The sequence below is a fragment of the Rhopalosiphum padi genome, chromosome 2 (genome assembly GCF_020882245.1).
Source record: "Rhopalosiphum padi isolate XX-2018 chromosome 2, ASM2088224v1, whole genome shotgun sequence".
NCBI classification, from domain to species: domain Eukaryota; kingdom Metazoa; phylum Arthropoda; class Insecta; order Hemiptera; family Aphididae; genus Rhopalosiphum; species Rhopalosiphum padi.
The window spans coordinates 88,783,278-88,798,905 of NC_083598.1; the positions used below are offsets into that span (position 1 = coordinate 88,783,278).

Genomic DNA, 15,628 nt, shown 5'->3' on the forward strand with positions numbered 1-15,628 from the left:
TAAAATTATTCTTAGTTAAATCTATATCCGTTTAACACATTACTTGATTATAATAGTTTAACTTCAAATTATTACAATTATTACCTTTGTGGTAATGAAAATAGACTTACTAACTTGTGTTAGATTCCACACATTACATCTCTGGTATTTTTATCGCTTGTAAACTCCGGTTGTTCTTGCAAAGTTTCCTTTATTAACGAGGCCTAGCTAGGCGACGGGCAATAGTCCTTATAACGCTTAGGCACTAGATAATATAGGTTACGAAAATGGTTTAATATAGATTATTCAACCACGTTTATTAAAATATATGTATTCATTATTTAAACTTATATTAAACTTAACTTGGCTTAACATTAATTACATATTACTGTGTGAGAACGACTCCTAAGGCTATCACTATTTCTATTAGTGGTTAGTAGCTTCCGCCTTTGACCAATATTGATCCTTACCCAGTTCCCCGCGGGGATCATTAAAATTACTTCCTTAATTCCTATTTCATCGTGAATTATATTGTCATCACAGCTATTTAATTTATGTGGACATACACACGTACAAATGCACCTAATCATAAGACAACCTAAAAACCGTTACTGTATTTTTGATGAAATCATCATAAGTTAGGTACCCAAGTTTTATTATAAAACACAGAATAGATATGACTTATTAAACTCTGTGAAAATTGTTTGTGAAACAATATAATAAAAACGATTTACATAAAATTATTCTTAAAAACCCAATAATCGACATGTATTTTCTAGTGAGAAAAAAAATCTGAGAGAAAAGGAAATAAGTATCAAAATATAATACGTAAAATTATAAATAAAAACAAAGAAATGCATTTAAGTACCATAAAAACAAGTTCTTTAAAATTCGATTTATTAAAGATAAAAATTAATTGAATCAATGGAAAGATGCCAAACCCGTTAAGCATTTTAATTACACATTTAAATTTTAAGATGATACAATTTTTCAACAGTAATATCTTGTAAACCATATTTAAATGAACAACTGTGAATCGCTAACAACTGCTGCTGAAAGCATCCTTGAATAATAGTAATAAAATAAAAAATTATGCTATTTTTTAATTAATATAAATAGTTCATACACAGTATCCGTTTTGTTAAATACAAATTATAATTTTTTAAGTTTATAATACCTAATATAAATGATAATATAATTGTCATTCCATGAATATTTATATTAAATCGTGAAATTATAAAACTTATCAATAATATACATTTTTATTATTAGTAATTAATTTTGTTTTTTAAATTTTTTTTTACCGGATTGGCAAGATATTGACATACCAAATTTTAGAATTTTTAACTTTGATTACAGCTACTGTATGGTTTAAATAATTCAAATCAATTATATTTTATATCAATCTTTGTACTAATTTATCACAAAAATTAAAAAAAATACGACCAAACACTTAAAACCAACCCATATTTTGAGCGACCCACCGAGTTTTACTCGGTAGCTCGCCAGACCAATCGCTGTACTAAAAAAAAAACAAACGAACAAAGACAATACACAAATTTCTACAAGTATAGTAACTATTGTAATTTTAAATTCATTCGATATTTTATAACTCTTATAAAGGTATATTTAATATTTCAGTCTTAGGTTATAATAATATTGTGTTCATATTTTATTTAAAATTTTATAAAATACAATCTAAAAACCATTAGTTTCCCCTATATTTATATTTATTTTTATCAAAATAGGATATTTCAATCTTTGATATAAAAATGTGTTTAAACAGTGTCCACGGTTCGATAATATTTGTGTTATGTTAGTGAAGCGTGGTAAAATAACAAAATGTTTCAAAGTATAAAATAATATGTTAACGCATTTATCTTGCTCAACGAGAGTAAAATATAACCAGCAACATGAGAATTAATAGAAACGACAAAATATATCAATTTTTGATGTTGTGATTTTTTTGAAAATAAAATTTTGTTATAGTTATTTATAGTTGTATTATCAATAATATAAAAGTAATAAGTTTACATTTACTTTTAGAATTAAAAAGGCGTTGGGGTATAGACTAAAAAACATATATTTATTTACAAAATATAATACCTTATAAAGTTAAAAAGATCGCGCTAAACCAAAAATTGATACCAATGTAGAAATCAATTAAATAACATGATACTAGAGGATGTATAATAATAGAATAAGATATTGAAACAGATATTTAATTGGCTTTTCTTGCGCACAGATGTTTATACTGGGGTAAAATTAACCTAGTATAGTTTTACTAGATGGATCATATAGACCTACGATACTTTTAATATACCATAAAGGTACTTACGCGGTTGATTGATTATAACTTTCCATAAAAATGTATCGAATTCATCCAACATTTTCGTTTGCTATATAATAATAATATGTTCTTATATTATAATTTCCATACATCACAATAAGTATAATATTACGCCTTGTTACTACTAATAATATACATGATAAAATACTAGTCAACACGTCATTGTTAAGTTATTGTATTGATACACAATTCAAACAAGTACCTAACAAATAATCTGTGGGCATTTCGTAATGAATGTCGAATGTATGGAAGTAGAATATTATACGAACATTACAGTGTATTAGATATAACTTAATACGATTAATATAATAAAATATGTAATAATACGTATTTATTTGTATTTATTTTTAATAATATTATTAATAAAAAGTTATTGAATAGAAGTCGAATTAGAATTGTAGTTATCAGAATAATAATGCAAGTAAAATTCCACAATTTTAATTTAGACGCCTTTATTCCTCGGAAGTACAAAAACTTAAGTACATGATGTAAATAATAATAAATATAAATAAAATAGCAAACAACGTTTTGTGTGTTGACAAAACTATAGCATTTTATTTAAATATTAAACGAGTCATCTAATTATTTACATCTGCTACAACTCCATAGCGGTTTCTGTTTATATAACATATATGTATAAATAATCCGCATTGCATTAAACTCCGTTCTAATATATATTATATTACAATGTACCATTTAACCGTATAACAACCAACATTTATGATAATTTGAATTAATATAAAAAAATATTAATTGTATTTTATATAAACGCGAGTGTAAAAAATGTCTGGATCTGTAGCCCGTGTCCAAACTACATTTTTATGTTCAGATATTATTGCGTATCAAAATCTCCATCAGCACATACGGCAACGCGATAGGAGTGAGTTGTACAGGTATTTTCTGTACCAAATAATACCGCGTACAATACGTGCACGGTAAGGTTAACACTGTGGGAGTAACCAAATTGGTTCCCGTTTGGCCGAATTGGTTCCCGTTTGAAAAAGGTATTTTATTAAGTTGAGCCGAATTGGTTCCCGTTTGCGTACAGGTAATTTTTAATTTACTACAAATTGTTGCGAATCGTTTCCATTCAAAGCTGAATAAAGAATTTACAAGTGCCCATCCTAATATATTTTATTTTATGGAAACTTTAAATAGCATTCAAACATTAAATTACATAAAATTTCGAAGTAATAATACTAGAAAACTAACTAGCAAACAACAAAAAAACAACAAGTACTTGGAAAATTGTATGACTGATTATATTAATAAGACTATAGACTTCCAAATCAACGATTTAAAATTGTATATATTCTATCTTTTTTTTTATAACACACATTAACGCACATTTTTAACCAAGCCTACTTTTAAGTTGACAGTCCTAAGCTTGTAAAATTGAGAAGGAAAATGTGCGTAATTAAACGGGAACCAATTCGGCTTAACTTAATAAAATACCTTTTTCAAACGGGAACCAATTCGGGATGTGGGGTTGGAGCTCGGGAACCAATTCGGTACCAGCCAACACTGTTGTACGTATCAGACGATTTAAATTTTTTACCTAAGCGATGATACGCAATGCGTTAGGTAATCGAATTTAACGAATTTCCAAAAATAAAAATAACGGATTAGCATAATAATATTTTTGTTTTCGTGTGATTTGAAGTATTTTCGACTATTTTTTAGACCGATTCGTGTGATGCGTACCTGGATTTTATCATCGTACATATTTTGTACGTTTGTATTTCATTTTGTATTTCCGAGTAAACTGCCGCTGTACCGCACACAGCCAGTCATCATTCAGCGGAGGGTGCACCAAAAGTGCGACATACGTTCATTTGTCCACTGGTGCGCGATATTTTTACGCGAACAAAGTACCAGTCAGTAAATAGAGATATGGGTTTTGGCGTACGGCCATGTGCCGCATTCGTCGTACATCTTGGAGCTGCGACCACTGACCACACTTTCGGAGCAAAGTACAATACATTTCATGGTATACCTACACTATATGGGTACGTGATATTACAATAGTCATAATAATAACATAATGCGAGTGCGTTGTAATATTATTATAACCATAAGATAGCGTATATACCGCGCGTTTACGATAAACACAAATTATTATTATTTGTTTTTACCTTCCTCTGGAACCGATTTATACCGGGTTTAAAGTAGGCCTAGGATAATTCCATCGCGGAATATGAGAGGGGAAGGGATAAAATAAACTTGCCACTTCGTTATAAATTTTTATCGGATTTAAAACCGTTTGAGTGTATCAGAAATCTGTGACACCGGACTAACTATAGACCTTAATCATAATATTTAGTTTGTTTCAAAACAAAAACCGTAATTTTTATGTTTTGAGATAAGTTTCGAGGTTCTAATAAATCTTATACTTTTTAATTTTTTTTATAAATTATCTTTTACTTTGATTATTGTTATCGTATATATTTTACAAAATATCTGTTTTTAGAATAAAAACATGTCTTTTACCTGGGCCGCTTAATTTTTTTTTTATCACTAAAACATAATCAAATTGTTATTTAATATACGGTTAACCAGGTAAAGAAGTTCACGAATAATCGATATGTGGTCTAATAGTTATAACTTATAGAGAGCAAGTGGTGTTCACGAAAAATATTCACGCATAATAATACGGCATAGTATACGTCCGTCCGTATAACTTTGAATCAGGCTGAATAGTCAGTGAATTGTTTGCATTAAATTAAATCTGGTATGGTATAATGTACCGCGTGAAACAATGCGGAAACCGAGCTTAAACTAATCCATTGTAAAAATTAATGATATCGTATATTATATAAAATAATATAATATTCAACCATTTTTTTTTTTTTACACTGGATGATAATTTTAAAATTAAACTGGCCGTTCATTTAACAAAAAAATATTAAATTATACAAACATTTTCTTTCAAGAAAATTAAAATTTAAGATTCGTGCAATTGCAGAATTTATGTTTCCCTTTTTTGACCATAAAATTGTTAGCACAACCATTACCGATGACAACTAGTAATTTAAATGTAATCATTTTAAGTAGAATACTTTTATGCAAATACTGCGGTACTACATAATATCAAATAATAAATAAATCATTTTGTATTTATAAACTTTTAAAAATTAAATAAGTGTAGTTACATCACAAATAATAAAGGAAGTCCCTTGCTACTGTACTTATAATATCTAAACTTCAAAATGCAATTAATGATTAAAAGATAACTGTTCGTTCAACAATTTATAATACTTAGCATCAATATTTTTATAAAATTTTTAAAATCGAATACACATTATAATTAGATAATTTATATATTATAATGATTTAATATTAAATATTAATTATAGGTCACGTTTTTAAAAATAATAAATATTAAATACGGTGGAACATTATGGTAGACAAATAAGGCCATTCGAATGTACTTAAAAAAATAAAAATAAATAGTTTTTGTAAAAGTAAATGTTTCTAAAATAATATGAATGTTATTTTATTTGTTAATGTATTATTAAAATTATTAATACACTCATACTATGCAATATGCTATAATTGATAATAATAATTAAATATATAATATAATTAGGTAAATTTGGTTCTAAATATACATTCAATTACTATTTATGTAATATTACAACCAATTTTTTTTTGACATTTAATGTAAATAATATTTCAAGCAAGATTTTACAACTAAATAATATGGTTATAGTTTAAATACTTATGAGTTGAGTATTTGAATGTGCTGGTATCATAATGATTTGTGTGTTTAATACTCCATGTTGTAGAAATAGATTCAACCCACCTAATCAAGAAAACATTAATTAACAACAATAAAATAAATATCACATAATATTAATTATTCGTAGAAATATAACATAACTGATCCACACCTATCAAAATTGTTTTTCTTCTACAATGATTTATCGCTGAATTCAAAATTAAACACATTATCTATTACAGTGACCTAATTATAGTATACATTAGAGCTGGTTTACCGTTTGTATTTTTATTTTTCATTAGAATATTCAAAATCAACGTGTACGCTGTTTTATCGAGTTAAATACAGTAAATCGTATGCTTTAAAAATATAATCAACCGATGAAAGCTGCTTGAAAATGCTTGAATGTTATCTGGATCGAATTCCATTAATTTACATTAATGTCTAACTCCTTAATAAAAATCATAACATTAAAATACAAAGACATTTTTAATGCTATTTGTTCCGGACTTTTCAACAACATGGCAAGATTAATAGTTTTATAACGTGCAGGTAGTAAAAATCGTAAAAAAAAAAATGGGTAAAAAAAATGTTTAATTACTAAAATTTCAATTCCAGGCGACCGAACGCAATCCAATTATTTCCGGTTTTAACTCACAGTGTTGCGGAAATTATTTTCTCTCCATCATTAATATGATAGTATAACGTGAGGCGAATATATTACAATAACATGTGTAATATATATATATATATATATAGTTTTTTTTTTTTGGGATCCATACGATTTAATTTCATTATACTTGTGAAATACATATTGGGTATATACTACACAGTATACACCGGCGTATAAAAGGACTAAGGGTGTTGTATATTTAAATTAGTAGCTATATTGTATGAAATCGCTGCCAATATAATTTTCGTGCGACTAATACTAATAATAATAATAATAATAATAATAATCCAAACGGACTATTCGACGTGTATATGCATAATGTAATAAATATCGATTGTAATCTCACTTATTTAGTGTACTGATCCGGTTATAATTGAAGGATTAAACTGGCCCGGAGTCTTTACCAATACAAATCGTGAGGAATTAGATCGTCACTTGCGTACGCGTGGTCGCGTACTAAAAGAACGGCTTCAGAAAACTTTGAAAGGAAAAAAAAAGTGAAGTAGTTAAACTCGAGTCTAATACCGCCCCGACTCTGCATTGTTTTTGTCGGTTTGGATATTACAATAAGCGCAGTACACAATGGTAAAATAATAATAATAATAATAAAAACTCCAAACACTTTTTCAGCTAAAAATATAATATGATATTTTATATTATTATAATGAATATTTCATAATCGTTTTGCGTTAACGTGGCTTAAAGTAACAATATTATACTACACGAAATACGGATAAATAAATACTATTAGAATTTTCCAGGGAGTTATCAATCATGATGTGATACCATTTAAGTCGCACGCGAACCAAAATACGTAGGTATACTGGAACAACGGCGCGGCGGTATAGGTGGTTAACGTCTACTAAAACGTCGACTTTTGACGCGTTCGTGCACGCGCTATATATAGTCTATAATAGTATTATGCTTTTAACTATAGCAGACGGCGCAGGTGCCTATACCGACGACATTTTGACGAATTCACATGATCGTTCACGCGTAGTAAAACGATATTATTGTTTGTTGCAATCGAGCGTATACGTGTTCGTTCACTTTGTTCGCGGTTTAAAGAAAACGAAACGCGCGCCGTACAATAACTTTTGACTTTTCGATATATTTATTTATTTATTTTTCGAAACGAACAGATAGAGAGAGATTCGTCGCCGGTCGCGTACGCTTTCAGTGGTGCACAAGTGACTGGTACCACTATACGTATACGCTTGTACAACTGCGGTACACGTGTATATTGCGTTTTACGCCAAAGTATTTATTTAACGTTCTTCGTTGTTTTCTCAAGACCGCACCTCTAACGTGCACACATACTTTACAACGCGTTCGCGGCTCCGTCCATTATTTATAAAAACAAATTATTATTAATTATTTTTTATATCGAAAAAATCTTACTAGACAAAGAAAAACACGTTTAGGGAATAATACAATTTAGAAGCCAGGTGGTAGGTACTTACATTTTACAGCCTGGCGACTCATTGAAAATATTATTAGATTAGTGACGACACGCCTGAGCTTAAAATGTGTCTTTATAGTTATTTCTTTTATAGACTCGGACATAATATTTATTTACGCTGCAGACAAACGATATTATAGATAACATTTTTAGCATAACGTATAGCTATGTAAAAATCATCGATTCGGATAAGGTTATCATTTTTGGCATTATTTTACTGCTGTAAGAGCTACTGATCAAGAATTTTACATACATTTTCAAGAATTTTGATCTAGGAACCAAAAATGATATCGGCATGAATCGAAAAAACCATTAAAATATAAGACATTTTAAAAGTCTATAAAGAGCTCAACATGAGACAAAATATTTTGAAAACTGTATTATGATAATAATACGCATAAATATAGTGAAAATTTCAAATCCAAATTTAAACAAAAATCTTAAAGTAAAAGTAATGAATAAGGGTTTTTTTTAGTGTGAACTATTATATATTAATCTAAAAATTTATGGTGTTTGAAAGAAAAAAGAAAAACCACAAAGTCGATTTTTGATTTAAAAATTTAAGGTAAGATATTTATTTTTAGAATTGTTTAAAATATTTTTCAGTTTGAAAAAAATAGTTATGTCTTAATTCGAAATTGATATAAATAAATAACTTTTTATTACAATAAACAATATGTTTCTTTTATGTTTAATGTATATCAAAGTTTAAAATGTTTGGAAATTTGGCTAGAGTTTATTTTATTAAATATTTATAAACATTATTTTTAATAAACTTTTTTCAGTGAGTATTTTGGTTTATTAATATAATAATTGTGATACATATATATATATATATATATAATATTTAAACATTTAAAACTAATGATCGGTTATAAAATAAAATAAAAATGTATTTATAACTTTTTATATAAAACCAATTCTGATTATTGGTTTATGTATTTATAGATATTTCATTCAGAAAAAAGTGTAATTTATTATAGTTTACTGTTTGTAGGAGGAAAATCAACAATCTGATACGGTTTAATTCATAAATAAACCGAAAAAAAATTCAATATTATATGTAGTCAAATTGTTAATAACGATTAACGGGCTAAACATTTCATAGACTATGTTAAAGTGAATATTCTTTTTAAAATACTTCAATCTTTATTAAACATATATATATATATATATATTTCTTGCCAATTAATTTTTAAATAAAAACGTTTTTAAGCTTATAATTGAAATACTGGTAATTTTATTATTATTTCATTTTCTAATGTCCTTGACGGTTAAGCGTTATTCTGCATTTTATTTTTCAATTAATTTCAACCACTGATGCATTTAATCAACATACTGATTAATGAAAAACGTTGTAAGTTGAATACTTTTGTATCTGCAATAGAAATGGTACTAGTATATTAAAGTATAAACATTTAAACATTAATATTTACTCTTAATGGAATAGTCTCAGATTAATTTTAAGGTATAGAAATAAAAACAAGCTGAGTGGATTTCATCTCATTATAAAATAAACATTAACTAAATTATTCATTGGTCGAATAAATACTATAATCTGTAGAGATGTCATACCAAATAAAATATAAAACATATTACACTTCTTCTATAATAGTAATATGAAATAATTAAAAATATGGTTTTTCTAATATAGCAACGGCTTTGAATTTGACGTGACTTTTTTCTGGGACAGTTGCAGGAATCCGTTACCACAGCATGGTTTCTTACATCTTAGTGGTTTGATCTATTCTGGAAGATGTTATTATGAATGTTGACAATCTGTGGTTCAAACAAGATAAGGCGACCCGTCACACATCCCGCGAGACTGTTGCTTTCCCAGACGAACACATTTCTGAGTGAATGGTCTCTTTGCACACCGCCCACGGATCTCTAATATTAGATAAAATTTTCTATTAATACACCGGAGATGACGTTACTGAATACAATTCTATTAAATTATTTTCATTTAAATTTGTCAGTTTAATTTAATGTTCAAAACCTATACAGGATCTGTCGTAAGAGATTTAATATTACAGTTTTTATAGCATATATATACTACACCAGCCGCACTAAATTTTCAAAACGCGTGATAAAATATATATTCCGAATGTTTTGATTGAATTTTGTACGATATATATATAAGCACAATAAATGTAATAATAATGTAATGCACGTATACGTATATATTATATAAATTTAACGTGACTGATTGTTTTTTTTCCGATTAAATAGTATAATACCTTTTAATGTCGAATACACTTTTGCACACGCCCCAGTGTGTCAGTGTGTACCATAAATACAAATCGTATATTTTTGATTACAGGTACGATAAAGTCTGTGTTTAAACGATGACCATTTGCTTTTCGAAATATTTTAAAAATCTGATGCACTATAGTATATATTTGATTTTCCGCGATAATGGTAAACGATTTATTACCTATATTATCGTGATTATAATATAATAATTTATGACATGTGATTTTATTCGATAATCATCATAATGGAGATTCATAAACCATAACGATCGAGAGTACTAAAAATAATATAATATGATTATAGTCGACGAAACATTTAATTGAAACGGAATGATATTCTGTTGTTATATTATTCAATTCTATGTGCAGTTTATGAGCAATTATTTTCAGAAAACTCGCGGATGAAAACGACTTGCGTAAACATTTATTATTGTAAAGGGTGGCTGTATAAAGTTTTCTTGTTATATATATATATATATATTACATTTTGTTAACACATTATACCTATTTTAATTTTATGTTCAATGGCTTCAACGGCTTTTTGTTCAAAATAAAAACTAAAAGTCATACAAACGTTGAGTTAAGATTTGTACAAAAAAAAAAAAAAAAAATTCACTTTATACAATACGTATATCTGGAAAACGTTATTGATTCGAGAACAAATACGGCAACCTCTGCCAAAGACAAAAACCAATACTAAAATACAGTTTTATCGAAAACGGCGAAATCCCGTTTAGCGTCAATGTAGAGAAATAATCGTATCACACATATCTGCAGATATCACTGGCGTAATAGTTACGTCTGACAACACTGACGTTACGATGTTTCACTACGGTTTATCGTCTTCGGTTAGCGATGTGTTTTTGACCTATCTGTGCCCCTTAACCTCAGGTCATCTGATAACTTCATAATATCATTTGCCCTTTGCGAGTAGCATGCTCGTATAATATGCAGCTGTTGCCACGTGCATAAAATAATTGCTGGCTGATTATACAGCACACGTAGTGTTATGTACATATACTCGTTAAGTAGGTTATTCGCGACCTCACGTCAATCGATCTCGCCACCTATTCATTGTTAATACAATAAAATGATTGACATACATTTTCTGATCGGAAAATTTAAATAATAGGTTAATATTCATTACGGCAATGTTAATGAGCAATTTTTTGTCGTATGCAATTACCTATAAACGAATAAAATAAAATAAAAACTGACTGTCTCGTTTTGTAACACACTAAATTAAGCCTTAATGTAAAGATTGTTTATTTCAAGTAAAGAAAAAAAAAATTGATTTTTAATTTGAGAAGTTCACATCGTTAGGCTATAATATTAAAAATATTCAGCATAGTACTGTAATAAGAAATTCACTCGGAGCCTATTGGTATAAGGTATTGATAGCAGGATAACATCAGTATCATATTGAAGTGAATAAACGAGAAGATAATATATAGGTACGACCTAATAGTAGTACCCATTTAAATAGGTAATCTGTGTACTAAAAATGTAGATTTTCCTTTATAATCTTACCTATGGATCAAGTTCAATCGAATCATAATGTTTCTGATAACGTTCAAGTTTATATTTATTGTTAAATACATTATTGTGTAACGGTCTCGTTTTGAGAAAATTTAAGCAAAATGTACAATACCAATACATATTATCATATAGTTTATAATATGAATTCTATATCTTTGATAATTCGACCGTGTATAGTTGATATTTTAATTATATGATTTCGATGAAAAGGGTGCTATTTATTCTGAACTATTTATATATATATATATATATATATATATATATATATATATATAAATACCTATATTTTTTTTTCAATTTAAAAAATAATATGATATTCAATATTTTATCGTCTTTCGATCCAACACAGAAACGTAGTATGCACTGTGTGTAGAAACTTGATTACGATAAAAACAATCGAATTATTTCTAAGTTATAAATATTTTTACGAGTACCGACTTCAAAAGCCATACTTTTTTAATACTAGAGAAAAAAAATATGCCCAAAATCACTTTGCAGTCCTGTAGGGCGTAAAATTACTGTAGAAAAAAACAAATTAACATTTTTACTCGACGTGTTACAATACTAAATTCCGGCGAAGAGCACTCGGGCAGATAAACACAATACATTTTTTAAATTCCTATATGCATAATATATTTTAGGATTTACCGGACGCCACCGCATTGTGTTGAAAAAATAAAAAAATATATATAATACACATAATATAGATCCGTTAAGGTTTTTTGTTATTTTTTTTTCTCGAGTGTCATCGGCGCGGCGGTGGTTTAAATTCGTTTGAGTTTGTTTCGAATTTTCGATAAGTGCTGTACAATTCTTAACGCATCCGAAAACGATTTATTAGACTCGTTTTTTGGACGACGGCCCACTGCCGCCGGATGACATCTCCTCCGGGCTTATATAAAGTCGCTAGCGGACTCGGTTGTATTTTAAATAATATGTCCTACATTTTTATTGTGTAACTACATCGTACGTGCCTACAACAGCCGCGAATGTATAGGTCAACACCATTGATAAGTGATAACTTACTGATATAACGTACGCAAATTCTACCATCACTAAACAGTCATTTATTGGGATTTGAAAACCATTTTTTTTCCTACTCGGTTTTAAGTCGTTATGATATGTCTCGAAACAGAATATCTTCAAAATACCTATCACTCTAACGAGAAAATAACTGCTCAGTGAAAACAATAAACATATTATATCGTGTCATACATATTATACAACATACTTATATTACGTTCACGAAAATCATAAACAAAATATTAAATTAATTGTCATATTTTAGCAACGTAATGATCAAGGTCTTACAAAAATCAATAATTTAAATGTTTTTCACCTGAGTTGATAAATTTGCTAGACATATTGATTACGATGTTTTTATCGAAGTGAATTTTTATAGTCAACCACTAAAAATCAGCTATTTTTTTGATTTTTTACAAAATAAAAAATGTTTATAAATTTAATTTAATCAAGTTATTTTAGCGCTTTCTTTTTGATTAGCGTTAAGAAGTTATAGTTATTGAATAAAAGAAAATGATTGGTTTATTGGAAGACATGTGACTATCAATTTAAAAGTTTTCAACTATTACGGGCACTATAGAGATATTACAGATTGAGGCATCAATTTATTTCTATCGAAAATGACCAAAAACTTTTAGACATCTTGCCATACTATAAATTTAGTTTTGTGTGACACTCGAAAATGAAGTATTTTTCGCATATCAACAAAAATAACTTTAAGAAGTTTAGGTTATAATATTTGTGTCCATTTAAGGTACGAAACCCCAAACGTATATATTAATAAATTAACAATCATTATGACAATCAACGCTAATAATGAATTAATTCAAAAATTATTTATGGAAACAAATTAATATGAATTAAGTCACAAAAAGAAAAAATTGTAAGCAAATAATATAATTTTTAATTTATTTACCGTGTTTCATATCGACATCCAAAAATCTTATATTAATCCGTTATAATCTCCTACGCATAAGTTACTTTGTGGTTTAAATTCAAATAATCGATATCATTGATATCAACATTATCTAAGTTTCTATCTAAATATAGTTTTGTATTAATTTGTATTTTTAGTGGCCTTATTCTTTTCATCAAAAATGATTTTAAGCAAAATTAGCACTCATTATAATCTTATTCAACTCGTTAAACACTCAATAATCAGTTTTCCAGATCTTTATTGTACTTAACTTTGCTGTTCAGTGTTTTAAATAAATAATACTTTTTAAAATTGTTATCATTATGTTTGTTGAGTTTCAACACTATCCGTCTCATATTATAATTATTATTGAACTGTAATAAATTGTTTACACAGGTAATAAAAATAAAAGCTGTGTGCAGAATACAAGCTTTAATACGTCAATAATACGAGAAAATAGATCGTAAAAATTTTGCTTAATTATATTTTATAGTTAGCAGTTATAGGTGATTTGATTCAATTGTAAAGTATATTTTAATTTAAATCATCAATAAATAGTTAAAATTTAAATTTTAAAATTAAACTATAAAATCTTCATTTATAACTGTAACAAAAATAATGTAGTTACACTTTCATAAATGCCTAGTATTAGTAGTAGATACATTTTAATCAATTCAACAAAAAACTATGCACATTTTATTTTAAATACAAAAAAAAATACATTTTTGGAAAAACTATACATTTATAAGGAAAATAATTTAAGATAATATGGGATCATACTAAAGAAACTAAGCCACGAAAACCAACATTGAAAATTAAAACCAAATGAAATGAAATCACGAATGATATTTACTAAAATTACTTACATAACATTTTTATTTAAATAAAAGTAAAAAAAAAAACAACCAAATAAAAAATTTATCTTAAATTAATAAATAAATATTTATGTCATACTATTGTAGTGATCGCTGTGCAGGACGTCATGATGACCGTTACCGCGGTTCAATAGTTTAAACGATTTAGAACGTTCCTGGTTGACTATTTGTATTTCAGAGGGCAAATAAATTATAATAATGCGTTGAACATTTAAATAATAAAACAAAATAGAAAAATATCTAACTGCTATGGAAAAAATATTAGTACGGGGCCAATGGCTAAGTACTTTCGACGATGTGGCTGTGATAAGGTCGTCCACGGTGAGCAGTAGCCTTACGAAAATGGCGAATAGCCAGCCCAACACTGTGACTACCTTCTGACTACAACTAGGACAACACTAGGCGCTCTACCCGTATTTATATGGGTCCTATCAAGACGATGTGTGATCGTCTGATGGCCTATTATAAATTTGCTTTTCTGTGATTCGGTAAGAACGACTTGTTGTTTCCGCCTTTGACATAGGCTTTCCGGATTATAGTTGGGCACGTATTATTATAAATTATACTAAGTACCTGTATAGTTTATCATCTATACCAGAAGTGGGAAACTGGCGGCCCGCGCTACATTTTCAAATTGCATCATATAATATTTCAAAGTCAATCGTCTTACTCTGTGCTAAATTAAAATGCATATTTTGAATGACCTTTTTTTTTGCTCTCTATACTCTAAATTAAATTAAATTAAAATTTTTTTTAAATTGGCCCTGTAATAACTTTCCGTTGCCCATCCCTGATCTATACTACATTAACAATTTACAAAGCGACGTTTTTAGGA

At 27.9% G+C, this 15,628-nt stretch overlaps 1 protein-coding gene and 1 long non-coding RNA gene across 5 annotated transcripts in view; one reads left to right on the plus strand and one right to left on the minus strand.

Annotated features, from left to right (window-relative positions):
* LOC132920758 (uncharacterized) overlaps positions 1 to 15,628 on the plus strand; it is a 181,129-nt gene that overhangs the window by 73,182 nt on the left and 92,319 nt on the right. The window lies entirely within an intron of this gene.
* On the minus strand, positions 9,565 to 11,391 carry LOC132921039 (uncharacterized). The gene is made up of 2 exons (XR_009660820.1): positions 10,945 to 11,391; positions 9,565 to 10,075 (listed from the first exon to the last, which is right to left on the minus strand). It is a non-coding gene; the product is annotated as an uncharacterized LOC132921039 (long non-coding RNA).